The sequence below is a fragment of the Rhinichthys klamathensis genome, unplaced genomic scaffold (genome assembly GCF_029890125.1).
Source record: "Rhinichthys klamathensis goyatoka isolate OS25496 unplaced genomic scaffold, OSU_Roscu_1.1 h1tg000007l_1, whole genome shotgun sequence".
NCBI classification, from domain to species: Eukaryota; Metazoa; Chordata; class Actinopteri; order Cypriniformes; family Leuciscidae; genus Rhinichthys; species Rhinichthys klamathensis.
In genome coordinates, this window is record NW_026606560.1 from 1,382,853 (window position 1) to 1,396,887 (window position 14,035).

General features: G+C 36.8%; 1 protein-coding gene across 6 annotated transcripts in view; it reads right to left on the reverse strand.

Annotated features, from left to right (window-relative positions):
- Nucleotides 1–14,035, reverse strand: part of mast2 (microtubule associated serine/threonine kinase 2) — a 178,388-nt gene that overhangs the window by 113,043 nt on the left and 51,310 nt on the right. The gene's annotated exons all lie outside the window — the stretch shown is intronic.

Consider the following 14,035-nt stretch of genomic DNA (forward strand, 5'->3'; position numbering starts at 1 on the left):
CATCACTTAGCTTCAGAAGGCCTTTATTAATCCCCTGGAGTCGTATGGATTACTTTTATGAGGGATGGATGCACTTTTTTGGGCTTCGAAATCAGGACCGCCATTCACTGCCATTATAAAGCTTGGAAAAGCCAGGACATTTTTTTATATAACTCCGATTGTATTTGTCTGAAAGAAGAATGTCATATACACCTAGGATGGCTTGAGGATGAGTTAATCATGGGATCATTTTAATTTTTGGGTGAACTATCCCTTTAAAGCAACAAAATCATTAAAGCAACTAAGACAAAAAAAAGCCGAAAATAAAGACCTTTTAATAACAGTTAACAGTTTCATTTGGCAATGGATTGATGTCAATATTAAGATTAAGAGATCTAGTTATGTCAGTCCTCAATACATCCGTCTTAACCCCACATTACCTGCAGATTTTGAATATTAACAACATTAAATTCCTGAAGATTTTGCTGCCAATTTAACAACTCACTAGTATGAGAATGTTAAGACTGATGTTTTAATAGTATGTCTGTAATAAACTTCAGTAACATAAATGGTGTAAGATTATAAATTTGAATCAACCTCAACTCAACCTGTCTGTTTTGTACAAATCAATTTGAAACTCTGATTCAATGATACTTGCATCATATCTAAAAGAAGGTTTCAAAACAGTCATTTTTTTATATATATATTAAAAGTAAATCTCCTTTTAAGCCATTAATAACTACTACCACTACTACTAATTACATTATTAAGCCACAATACAAGCTTTTATTTTTTATTTCTAGAACAGCTGTCTTAAGATTTGACATCTCGGTTACCTGCTAAATAACATGGTTCAAGCTCAGGGTCTGCTGAAAAGAAAAGAAAAGCGAAACCTATCAAATCAGTGTCAATAACTATAAAACTGCAATAAAGATGCAGACAAACAGAAACGCCAACGGGTTCATACATGTACAGTGATATCATTCACCCAGCCAAAGGTTGACACAACCCAGTCAAGACGAAGCCTTAGACATTAATCATCTGCCAACATCGACTGCTTTGTGCAAGGAAACCACTTCTAAGAAAGCCTGTTTAACAAATGCTAATTGATGTATACATATTTACAAGACAGCTGCATATTTTGAAAGCAGACATACAAACCATATACCGGTAGTCAAGCCTTTATCACAAGAAAGCAAACAGTGTACATAGTATGGCACATTGTACATGAAGTAAATACACAGATCCTTGAACAGATGGGTTGTGAGATCAGCAGGTGAGCTGAAACAGACATTGGTTCTTGCCTTAAGGCAGAAACACAGTCCACCACTGACAGCAATTAAACACCCTCCCTGAGCACCCAGCTAATGCATTTCAAATCAAGCTCTCACAAAAACCATATCAAGCATGCTATTAAAATACATAAACACTTTACACAACACTTATTTTAATTGAACCACACACTAATTGAGCCTCATACATTAAATGGATGAATGCAAAGAAACAAGGTTGTACAAATGTAAGACAACAATACTAGAGACAAGGAAAGAGAGAATACTACTAAAGTATGACAGTCCAGCTCATAGCACTTGTTAAGCCTCTTGAGAGGGATGAAACTAATTTCAAAACTGACAAAACAAGATACCCCAAGAAGACCTAACACCTCGTTGGAGTAGAGGGATGAAGAGTGTATGATATTTAGGCTGGTGTTGGATGATCGTAACCTCATTAAAACAGGTGGGAATAAAGAGGTGTGTCAATTGTCAAACGGTGTAAGGAATAGAATCAACATTTTTCTATTATTATTCCACAGACCACTAAATTTCCCCCCAGAAAAATGTACAATTCTAGTTAAAAAGTTAAGTGTGTAATGTCTAATGATGCGATGTCAAAGTCATTTATACGCTCCAAAGCTGCACTTATTTTATTTTCATTTAATTTAATGAATTCACATTAATTTATTTGAATATATTGTAAAATGTAATTAAATCCTGTGACGGCAAAGTTGAATTTTCAGCAGCCATTACTCCAGTCTTCAGTGTGCCACATGATACTTCAGAAATCATTCTAATATGCTATTGCACAAGAAACATTTCTTCTTATCATTCATTTTGAAAACAGTTTAGTAATAATCTTAAAGGTGCTCTAAGTGAAGTTGGGTGACATCACTTCATGTTGACGATCGAAGTATTGTCAAACAAAACAGAGGCAAGCTAGACCCTCCCTCCTCCTCATCCGCACACTAACCCCCCAAACCCCACCCCCAAACCCTTCTTGTCGGTTATTGGCTGGAACACTGTTTGTTATGTTTTGTGGTGCAGGTCGTTGCAGTTTGTTTTTGTTGCCGTTTGTGGCGCCTGGGCTGTCTACAGAGACCGCGATTTTTTACAGTGTGTTCAGGGGACAGGCAGCTAGCGGATAGTGAGAAGAAGTTTGCTGTATGTGACAAAAAATGTTTTGGCCTAAAAATCTTATTGACCCCAAACTTTTGACCGGTACTGTCTGTGTGACATATATACACAGGTATTTTTTTTTTTGTCAAAAAAATTACACTTCACCTTTCTGTAATTTGAAGTGTAAAAACTACATTACGCAAAAAAAGAAAAAAGTTTTATGCCTTATTATTTGTACCTGTCTATCTCAGAGTCTGTCAATAACACATGATCAAAGAGCATGAATGCAATCCCTAGGCTATGTTGTCAATTATAGCACCTGCTAAAAATATGGAGAAAATGCACAGCACAAACCATCAAAGTCTCTGGCACTCTTGCTTAGCATCAAACACAAAGAGGAAAAGATTTCATTTAGCAATGTGACTTGTTTAAGTCCTCCAACAGCACTGGAGCTCATAGTCCTTGAGGAACATACATGGGAATAAGCAGAACAGGAACAAGAGAGCTTGCAAAAAGAAAAAAGAAAAAAACCTTGTCAGACGATTATTTTTGGAAAATGAGTTGCCGGAAGCCAAGAATAATGTTGTGCTGTGTTTATTGACTCTGTGCTCCAAATGTGCACTGATCTCAAGCAGACACGTTTAATTTTTCATATGCATCTTAATTGCTATCTGGACTCAGTCAACCAGAGAGCTACACTTGAACTACACCATGGGCAGGAAGAAAGACAAAAGGGCTGTGTGAGTCATGTGGAGACCTGGGTAATTAACTAAATTTGGATCAGCTCGTTTGAAAAGAAAGCAAGTCTCAATCAAAATTAATTCAACAAAATAACTGCTACTGAAACAGACATATAATCTTGCATTGGTAAAGCTTGGATATTAAGGACTAACATAGTATTCAGAACTGGCTCATATGAGGCCCAAAGCGGTCATTTCAGCTAAAGAACTTGTCATATTCTGACCAATTAAAGTATGATTCCTGCCCTGAGAGTCCTGAGTTTTAAAAGGTCACAGCTTTGACAAATGAGGATAAGAACATGTTAGAAAGGAAAAAAATACAGCAAGAGGAGGTGATGACAGCAGAGAGAGTGGGAAGAAAGAAGAGGAGGTTAGAAATTAAGCGCATTTTCAGAAAAAAGAAAACATTTTCAAAGTATTAGCTTAAAAAGAGGTCTGTTCTTGTGCCTTTAAATCTTTAAAAAATATTTTAAGAACATCATGGCAAAAAATGAACAAATCCTTTTTGAGAGATGTAAAAATTAAACATTAATAAATGAATCAGATGGTCTGTTATATAAAAAGTAACAGTCTGCTTAAACAAGAACTACAGCACCTATAAAAGCAAAAGGCATGATGAAAATTACAGTACAGCGCATGGCACTAGAATATATTACACATGGGTTTGATACCCAGGGAATGTATGAACTGATAAATGTATACTGTGCAATTAATTTATTGGTGCTTGCACTGTATTGGCATCTGTTAATCTGCTTCAGGCCCAAGCATGCAAGTATGAACTGGAATTTTAAGAAGAAAACATTACTATGAATTGTCTCTTTTTTTCAGTATATGGAAAATGTTTGGTTAGGCAGGTTGTTTTTTGGGAACTGAACCTCTTATATAAGACACAGACAGCACAGTTTCAGATATTTGATTGCATCATTTCTTTGAGGGCCACGCTGCAAACCTGTTCTAGCCTAAATGCATTCTGCAGGATATAGGCTAAGGGTAGCTATCCTCAGCCTCTGACCCAAGGCGAGACCAAGTAGGCGAGACCAAGTAGGCTACATCTAGTCTACTTTCAGACATGAATTATGAATGTGTCCTGCTGGCTCAACAGGTGAAGTTATCGAGGGCAGTGAGACGAAAAGTAATACTGTTTTGTAAATCAGTTTTCTTTTCCTGTTTCTCTCTCTTCACTGGTTGTTGAATACTTAACCTTAAAGAAAAAGAGGGAGTCAACAACACTTCCTGTGGTGACAAGGATGATGGGATCTTTGAAGTTTCTATATTTTCCACTTTGTTTTTTTTATGGCCAATATAAAGCTCTATGTATGTGTGTGTGTGTGTATGTGTGTATATAATATATATAATATATATATATATATATATATACACTCACCGGCCACTTTATTAGGTACACCTGTCCAACTGCTCGTTAACACTTAATTTCTAAGCAGCCAATCACATGGCGGCAACTCAGTGCATTTAGGCATGTAGACATGGTCAAGACAATCTCCTGCAGTTCAAACCGAGCATCAGTATGGGGAAGAAAGTTGATTTGAGTGACTTTGAACGTGGCATGATTGTTGGTGCCAGAAGGGCTGGTCTGAGTATTTCAGAAACTGCTAATCTACTGGGATTTTCACGCACAACCATCTCTAGGGTTTACAGAGAATGGTCCGAAAAAGAAAAAACATCCAGTGAGCGGCAGTTCTGTGGGCGGAAATGCCTTGTTGATGCCAGAGGTCAGAGGAGAATGGCCAGACTGGTTCGAGCTGATAGAAGGGCAACAGTGACTGAAATAACCACTCGTTACAACCGAGGTATGCAGCAAAGCATTTGTGAAGCCACAACACGCACAACCTTGAGGCGGATGGGCTACAACAGCAGAAGACTCCACCGGGTACCACTCATCTCCACTACAAATAGGAAAAAGAGGCTACAATTTGCAAGAGCTCACCAAAATTGAACAGTTGAAGACTGGAAAAATGTTGCCTGGTCTGATGAGTCTCGATTTCTGTTGAGACATTCAGATGTTAGAGTCAGAATTTGGCGTAAACAGAATGAGAACATGGATCCATCATGCCTTGTTACCACTGTGCAGGCTGGTGGTGGTGGTGTAATGGTGTGGGGGATGTTTTCCTGGCACACTTTAGGCCCCTTAGTGCCAATTGGGCATCGTTTAAATGCCACGGCCTACCTGAGCATTGTTTCTGACCATGTCCATCCCTTTATGGCCACAATGTACCCATCCTCTGATGGCTACTTCCACCATGTCACAAAGCTCTAATCATTTCAAATTGGTTTCTTGAACATGACAATGAGTTCACTGTACTAAAATGGCCTCCACAGTCACCAGATCTCAACCCAATAGAGCATCTTTGGGATGTGGTGGAACGGGAGATTCGCATCATGGATGTGCAGCCGACAAATCTGCGGCAACTGTGTGATGCCATCATGTCAATATGGACCAAACTCCCTGAGGAATGCTTCCAGCACCTTGTTGAATCTATGCCACGAAGAATTGAGGCAGTTCTGAAGGCAAAAGGGGGTCCAACCCGTTACTAGCATGGGGTACCTAATAAAGTGGCCGGTGAGTGTATATATATATATATATATTATTTATTTAACTAAAATAATTCATAATAAATCATTTTAAACCAAAAAAAAACATTGGAACTAGATTATCTGTAAAATAAACATTTGTACTTTAGATAAAAAAAGTCTTGATTCTGTAGTCCTATTATGGCTTTTTTTTTTTTTTTTAAATTGTTAAAAACATGAATAAGGAAGTAAATACTGTAACCAACAGTGCACTCCATAATCTCTTTAGTCTATGGGAATCATATTTTCTCCAATAAATGTCAGGCAAAGCTAATTTTACATACAGTGAATATAACAGAAGCAAATTGGATATAGCACAGCATAGTTTGTGTCAGCGCTCAGGCAGCACTGTCAAAATAGAAGTCCTGCTTTATCAGTCAAAGAAAAACATGCCTGATTTTCTCCTCTCTAATATACATAATTTTTAACATTTTGAAAAAGTACTACTATTCAATTCTTCAAGGATAAAAAAATTTTTAATGAGGAAAAAACAGCACTTATGCATTATGTAAAGATGCACAGTACTTTCTCATTAACTTTTTATGTAAAGCTCAAATGTTATTTAAAGATTGACTGACTAACGTTTAGTGAGGCTAACATACTGTAATCAACATTTCACAATAAGCAAAAAAAAATGACAAGCAAAACTTGCTTGATGCTTATCTAAATGCCAGTTGAGCTGTCAATGCTAGCTCTTGTATTAAAAATGTAAGTGCACGTTCTGCCCACAAGACATTCTCAAATGACATTGGCATGATATAGATCAGATATTTAAAAAGCGTTAAAGGCGTTTTTTCCCTCCAGATACACAGTGAAATCTTGTTTTATTGTTTTGCGTCATAGATCACAATCTGGGCCAAATGGAAGGAACATCAGATTAAAAGCCTGAAGATAGAAACAGAAGGTGCGTAGCAAAAAGCAAAAACAACTGTCAGACCCAGGAAAATAAAACAAGCAGAGAGAGTATACTGTAAAAAAGCTAGCAGCACAGAAACAAAAAAGACAGATCCCAGCAGCCTCTTCCGCTGCCATGAGTGTCGTCACATTGGGTAAGTTGGCAGCACAGTGGAGGGCCTTTCAAGTAATTATTCATAATTGCCTTTTGAATATTTAATCCCGTACATAGTCACTCACTTCAGTTGCTTGTGACCTCAATGACGGGAGATGAGCGATCATTCTGGTTCTCTTCGTCTTCTTTGTGTCTCCTTTAAAACCTATTGCCTCTGGGTAAAATTTTTCAAACCACCAAAAATGAATTGATCAAAAAAAGAGGTAGAGAGGACAGCAAAAAAAACATTTAAAGGATGGAAACCGATTTCAATATCCCATTAAAAGATTTGAGTGATAAAGGATTGACTGTGTATTCATGAGGGCCGCAGCTACTTATGTGGGCCTCCGAATGCTTATAAAAGCTCCATTAACCACACTAAAGACCAGATTCCCTGGGAAGAGAAAAACAAATCACCATTTAAAATATACACAAGCACGGCACAATTTAAGTCTGGTATCCTCTGTAGAAAAGTCACTTCAACATCTATATCTGTTCTTCTTTAACTGATTAAATACAATTTTAGATTTCCATGGCAGACCAGCTCTTTATATCTTAATATAATATTTGAACATAAAACTAGAACAACAATAACAGTAACACACAAAAAAGAAACAGCAGGAATGAATTACAATATCGCCTACAGCACTAGAACAACCCTCCCTGCCTTTTTCCCCTGCCTATATGCAAATATTATGCAAATATCACGGTGTGTTAACGCCACTGTTGACTTACTCCAGCCTTACTGCCATCACAAATTAGACTGAACACCAAAGGAATAAACCAAAATAACCTTTTTTTTCCCTAAATGCATGCCATAAAAATATTTGAACAGACCACACTGACCTATGCATAACAAAACAAATCATTTCCATAAAAAATAAATAAGAAAGAGGCAGACATATTCCTTTTAATTATAGCATGTAGCTGTATAATTAGTAGTGGTCGACCGATATTGGTTTTTTGATGGCCGAGGCCGATATCTTAGCGAGCAGGGTGCCCGATGGCCGATATAAAGCCGATATTTTATTTATATACATATATATACTTTATATTTATTTTAATCAATATTTAATAAATTAGAAATAAATTAGAAAACAAATCTTTAAAATAAACATGCTTATAATTTAGATGGCAACTTCTTGAATCTGCAATTGTTACGATATAATGTGGTGTTCTTTGTAGTTTCTTTCGTATTGTTGTCCGCTGTCCGTTTTTACTTTCTCTTTCGCAGGTGACGTGCTGATTGATTCGTCTCTGCTGTCAATCATCTGAGAGGAGGGTTTTGGCATGCTGACGTCTGAAAGCGAGATCCAGTCATATGGCTAACGGAAATCCGGGGACTATAAAAGGGACACACGAACGCACTAGAGCCAGGCGGCCTTTTGTTTGTGAACTTCAAATTGCGCGTTTGATATTTTATGTTATGCTTGATTTGGTTTTGCTTGATTTCAATGTTGGTTGATCATTTATCAAGCTTTGTTAATGTACTTAATTTGTTATGTGAGATCACGTTATTTTGCCGTCCCATTTTCCTTGTTTGAATATTTGAGAGCGGTAACGCTGTGTTTTGAGATGGAGAAAGGAAAGAGCGACAGGTAAGATGTCACGTGACGTACACCACACACACAGGTTTATCTTTTGTTTAACACACTAGGTTCAGGGGCATGTGCCATTTGTTGTCATTTTTGTTTTGATAAGTAGAGTAGGAAAGTATAAGACGTCTCGGGCGTCGGAAGACTTTTTCTTTCTACATTTTTCTTTTGATATTAGTTAGATTAGTTGAACATGGGTTAGAAAGATTATTTTTGTTTTATTGATTTCTTTGAGTTGGCACTGTCCAATTATTCCCTTTTTCCTTCCCAGGTCTGGGATAATATTATAATTTGCTGGTTTGTTTATGATTTCTTTTATTGATTGCAAATAATTATTTTGTTGCAATTGTTTTCTTTCATATCTATATCTATATCTATATCTATATATATATATATATATATGTTTATATATAGATATATATTTTGGCCAGTTGTTGCACACAATAAATGTGTTCAAACGTTCTGCTGCTTCCTCGTTTCACTTGCTTTACCAGTGTTATACTAGTAAATATGGTTGACGGGTGACATAATGTTCCTATTCTAACTCCTAGACTTTTAACAACAGTGAAGGGACGTAACATTAATGGGGGCTCGTCCGGGATCTTAATTTTTCCTGGAAGTTAATTGATATCAGATTAATTAATAAGTCACCTTGAGGCATTTTTGCTATTTTTTCTTCTGTTCGCATTCACTCACTTCACACAGACCGACCGTCACTTGCAGTAACACGTTTATGCACACTTCACAAGATATCACAGCTGGATTCGATCTGCAAGGTTTGTGAAATTAAATGTTTATTAGATATTCAGAGATTTGTTTAAATTATGTAGATGCGCATTTGCTGAATGTTGACGTCAAAATAAAAGTCCAACTTCCAACACATCGGCCAATCAGAAAAACATATCGGCCGATGCCGATATTTTAAAAATGCCAAATAATAATTAGTTATAATCACTTACTGTATGTTGGATGATGTTGTCAAGGATAAAACAATCCCTGTACAGTATAGCTTTGGTCAAAAGAATCTGATGTCCTATAAGGAGCATTCAAATAGACCAATACAGATCTATTAAAATTCAATAATTATGCTTTTTTCTTTACAATTATATTTTATGTACATATTGCTATGTGGTTGCTAAATTGTTGTTTTTGATTGCTAGGGTATTCTGGCTGTTTGTTTCCTGCTCCAAGTCAAAAGAAACCATCCTCAAATCTATTTCTGGTCCCTAGAAATGACTCGGGTCCTCTTTCAATGTAAATGTATTTTAAATACTTGGTGTTTGTTCAAATCCCTAAGCACAATGAGTAATGGAAATTCCTGCACCTTGTCTGCCCCTTGGGGTAAACTTAATGGCAGAACGAAAAATCTTTTGAAAACTGATAAGATGAATCAATTTGCATAATCAGTTATGGTTCATGTCAGAACCCCCCCTCTCCCTATAGAATGGTTCATGTCAGACCCCCCACCCCCATTAAAAAATCTGTGCTTGCCCAACACACACACACACACACACACACACACACCACTCCATATTAGAAGATAAACACCATCTGCCTGTCCTGCATGGTTCCCTTTAAGTCATTCCATCCCCGTGTCTCTCCCACACCTCTCACAATAAAGCCCCACAGAAGCAGCCTGGACCTGAGGATTACGCACAACATCACCACAGGATAAAACAACCCTGGGTCATTTCCTTCACCACACTGTCATGTCTATGAATAAGTAGTAAGAATAACATCTCACTTGCATGGCTGCGAACCTATAGAGATTTATATGCAAAAATATACAAGTCAAAGACGAGTTACATAATGCAAATTTTATTTTGCACCATCATACTTTTTAATTTGTTATGAATAATTGAATATTTTCATTTGCATCAATGATCCATCAAGTTCCAAATAAAAAGAGAAAATAAATGGATATAATCAAGTATCTTTCATATTTTAAGTATGCAATTTACTGCATTATCCAAAAGATAATTTATATAATTTATTTTTACATCAAAAATATGTACTGTTGATGTATACTGATATGGTATAAGATTTTGGTTATACTGTACTTCCCATCCCCACTTACCTCTACGGTCAACACCAAAATATATGTTTATAACACAATTTCCTAATAACCAGTATGCATAGCATATCTATGAAGAGTGAGACAGAGTCCACAATTGTCCCAAAAAAATAATGATTATTTACTCACCGATACCACTTTTTCCCGAACGAGTCCGATACCGATAATTTCATTTTTGGTACTTGCCGATACAGAGTACCGATACCTGTATTTTCGCTACATTTGTAATTTTTAAATGTATTGGGTAGAGAAACCAAAATAATATAAATCCTATTAGTTGGCTTAATTTGTTCAGAAAATATATATTTCCTTCAGTTACTTTCATGCTAAATTAAGCCTACTAAAATGTATTGTATGAGCTTCTGTTACTTTCACTGTCCATTGTATTGCTCTATCATATTTTATCTTTCATTTAATAGCACAGTGCATATTTAGAGCTGCTCCAGCAGGGCTCAGTGCTAAGGATTGGGTCAGTGGTTCAAATGTTTAGATACTAGTGAAATATCACAATTCTCTATTCCAATTTTGATACCACAGCAAAACTACTAGCCTAAATTAAGTAAATTTAAAACATTATTAAAGACAAGTTAACAGTCAGTAATAAAATAAGAACAAATAATCAAATTACAAATAGCACAAATAAATAGAATAGAACAAAGGAAGATGTAGAAGTCGCATTTCATAATCGTATAAATTAAATATAGATGGATGTTTATAAAGTTACAAAAGGTATTTAATATTTATGCAAAAAAAGTTATATTTCCTCTAGCAATTTCCTAGAAGCTGCTTTATATAGTATTGAACGTAATTTGTCAAATAGTTTGCACACATAACAAAATGAATCATTTCCTTTTAAAAACTCAATATACTGCTGCCTCATGATTGATATTATATTTATGATGTTGCTTGCTTGATGCGTATATGAATTTATCATCCAATGGTTATTTGTCAAAATAAAACAGTGATGAATTCGATTCACATCAACAGGCCTTCAAATTACGTTTGAGATATGTTGATGCACAAACAAACTATATTATCCTTCATACCGCAACACAGTACAAAAGAAGTTTCCTAGCAACTTTAAATAACTGTGGACTATTACATCTTAAAATCAGCATGCTACTGTTTGCTGCTGGCATATAAATCCTAATAAGCAGCAATTAGTGTGTCCATGGCTTCTCTTTCAAAAGACAAGGCCTTTAAAGAGGGCCAGCTGAAGCACTGGCATATTAATTACAACTTTATTAGGACACCCTGCTACACTGCAGTGCTGAGTATATTTTTCATCCATAAACATAAGGGCTGAGATAATAACACAGCCCATGTGCAGCACTTTACCCATTCAAGATTTGTACCATTTAGTTCTACATCAGTGGGCAGTCAGCGCCTCTGTGTGTTCAGGACATGGGCAATGCTGCCACCTGAAGGTAAGAAACAACCATGAGTATGACAGAATTCTCGGCATTATGTCAAAGGCTAGATTTCTAGATGTTCAGGAGCAGTGAGTAAATCTACTGAAACACTGCGACTTAAAGTCCCCCGTGTGGTGAAAATCAAGCGTTTAATGTTGTTTGTCTATGTGGTGTTTTTAATATGCTTTAAGACAAACCATTTAAAAAATTCATAAGTCAACACCATTGCTGAGGATTTTATCTTTAAAACTCTTTAAAACTAAAACGGTGAACCAAAGACCATCTCAAAAACGCATGAAGAATATTTTTTTTAAGGGAAAAAGGTTTAAATATGTAATTTTGGTGATCAAAGATGAGTTTTAACTTAAGGGATAAAATTATTGACTACATATACATATATATATATATATATATATATATATATATATATATATATATATATATATATATATATTAGTGCTGGGCAAGTTAACGCGTTATTATCGCGTTAACGCATTTATTAATTAATGCCGACAATTTTTTTATCGCGCGTTAACGCAGTTTTTTTTTTTTATTATTTTGAAAGTCCGTTGCTCACTGGCTCTGAATACACATAGGCCTACAGTCAAACCATGATCACAGGAGGGGTGGGATGTTGGTCAGCCAGCAAATAACCCACCCAAACAAGCAGTGGAGAGGCTTTGGCAGGTTCTCTCAGGTGAACAGAAAGGGAGACAGCGCTCCGCGAGTGAATGACAGGCGCTCTATGGATAGTAACCATGGCAACGGCTTCTGTGCGCTACGCAGCTGTAGCCTTTTTAACTTACATAAAAATTATACATAACTTTACCTGATAGGCCTGCGTTTAGTTTAGCGGGGATGCTCTGCCATGTGAATTCCCTCCTGTTGATGTCCTGATATCTATTTAGATTCTGGAAACTCACAAACAGCGAGCCGAGGATCAGTCTCTCTTCCAATGATTTGTGCTGCGCGTCGTGTACAAAAAGTTAGATAATTCCACTTCGGCAACGCGCGGGCGCGTGCGTGAGGCGAGCATGACCGCAACAGTTTCACAGGAACGCACCCGCTTGTCGCTGCACCTGTGCTCGACCACTTCACCTCACTCTAGGCTGATTTATACTTCTGCGTCGGACCTAAGCCGGAGCCTCTACGCTATAGACTACGCGTTGGTTTTCATTTATACTTCTGCGTCGGACCTACGCCGGAGCCTCTACGCTATAGACTACGCGTTGGTTTTCATTTATAAATCTGCGCCGTTGTCCGCGTTGACGCGCAATTACACATGCAGAGGGAGAGTGTGAAACCCGGGGAGCGGTTCTAGCAATCACAGCGCTTGCGGTACGCGTAGAATTGACGTTACATTTTTGGAGAGATGCCCGTCAGGGTACGCGCGCTACACAGCTACGGCGTGAGTTCGACGCAGAAGTATAAATTGGGCTTTACCTCTGTTTAATGTAATCTTACGTGGGAAACCATGGCATGCCATGAGCAAACCTAAGCTGCTATCAGAGAAGTAACGTTGGTCGACTTATATCTGTAGTGATCATGACCCTTTGACTACAGACTGTTTCTGCTGCTCCCTGATACCTGTTCAGAAAAAAAGAAAACTGGACTCTTTTAACAAGCTAGATAAAAGGTAATGCCCTGGCAGTGGCAAATAGCTTTGTTTAAATATTTGATTTGATTACATTAATGTTTAAGTTGAGATTTACCAGAAATATTTTATTGATACTGTGTAAAGGGAATACTGCTGGTATAAAAGCACCTTATTTGTTTAAAGTTTTTGCCAACCACATGTTATTGCACTTTTGTAGCAGTACATTTAAATCAAAAGTGTGCAATACACTACTTTAGAATTCATTATTCAATTTTGCACGTAACAATGCGATTAATCGCAAGAAAATCATGCGATTAATCGCGATTCAATTTTTTAATCGTTGCCCAGCACTAATATATATATAACGTAATAAATAAGCTTCCCTTTAAGTATTTAGTATTGCCCAGTTTTATTGGTGTAGTACTAGCCACGGACAGCAGATGTAGCTATGGCACTAGCCTTTAGACTGCATGACAACTTCATGGTAAATACATCTTCTGCACATACAGCAGGTACAAGATATTATCAGATAAATGGTTATATTGCTGTAATTGATACACACACTTTCTTCACTTCTAAACCTTCATAAACAAACACAAAGACCAGCC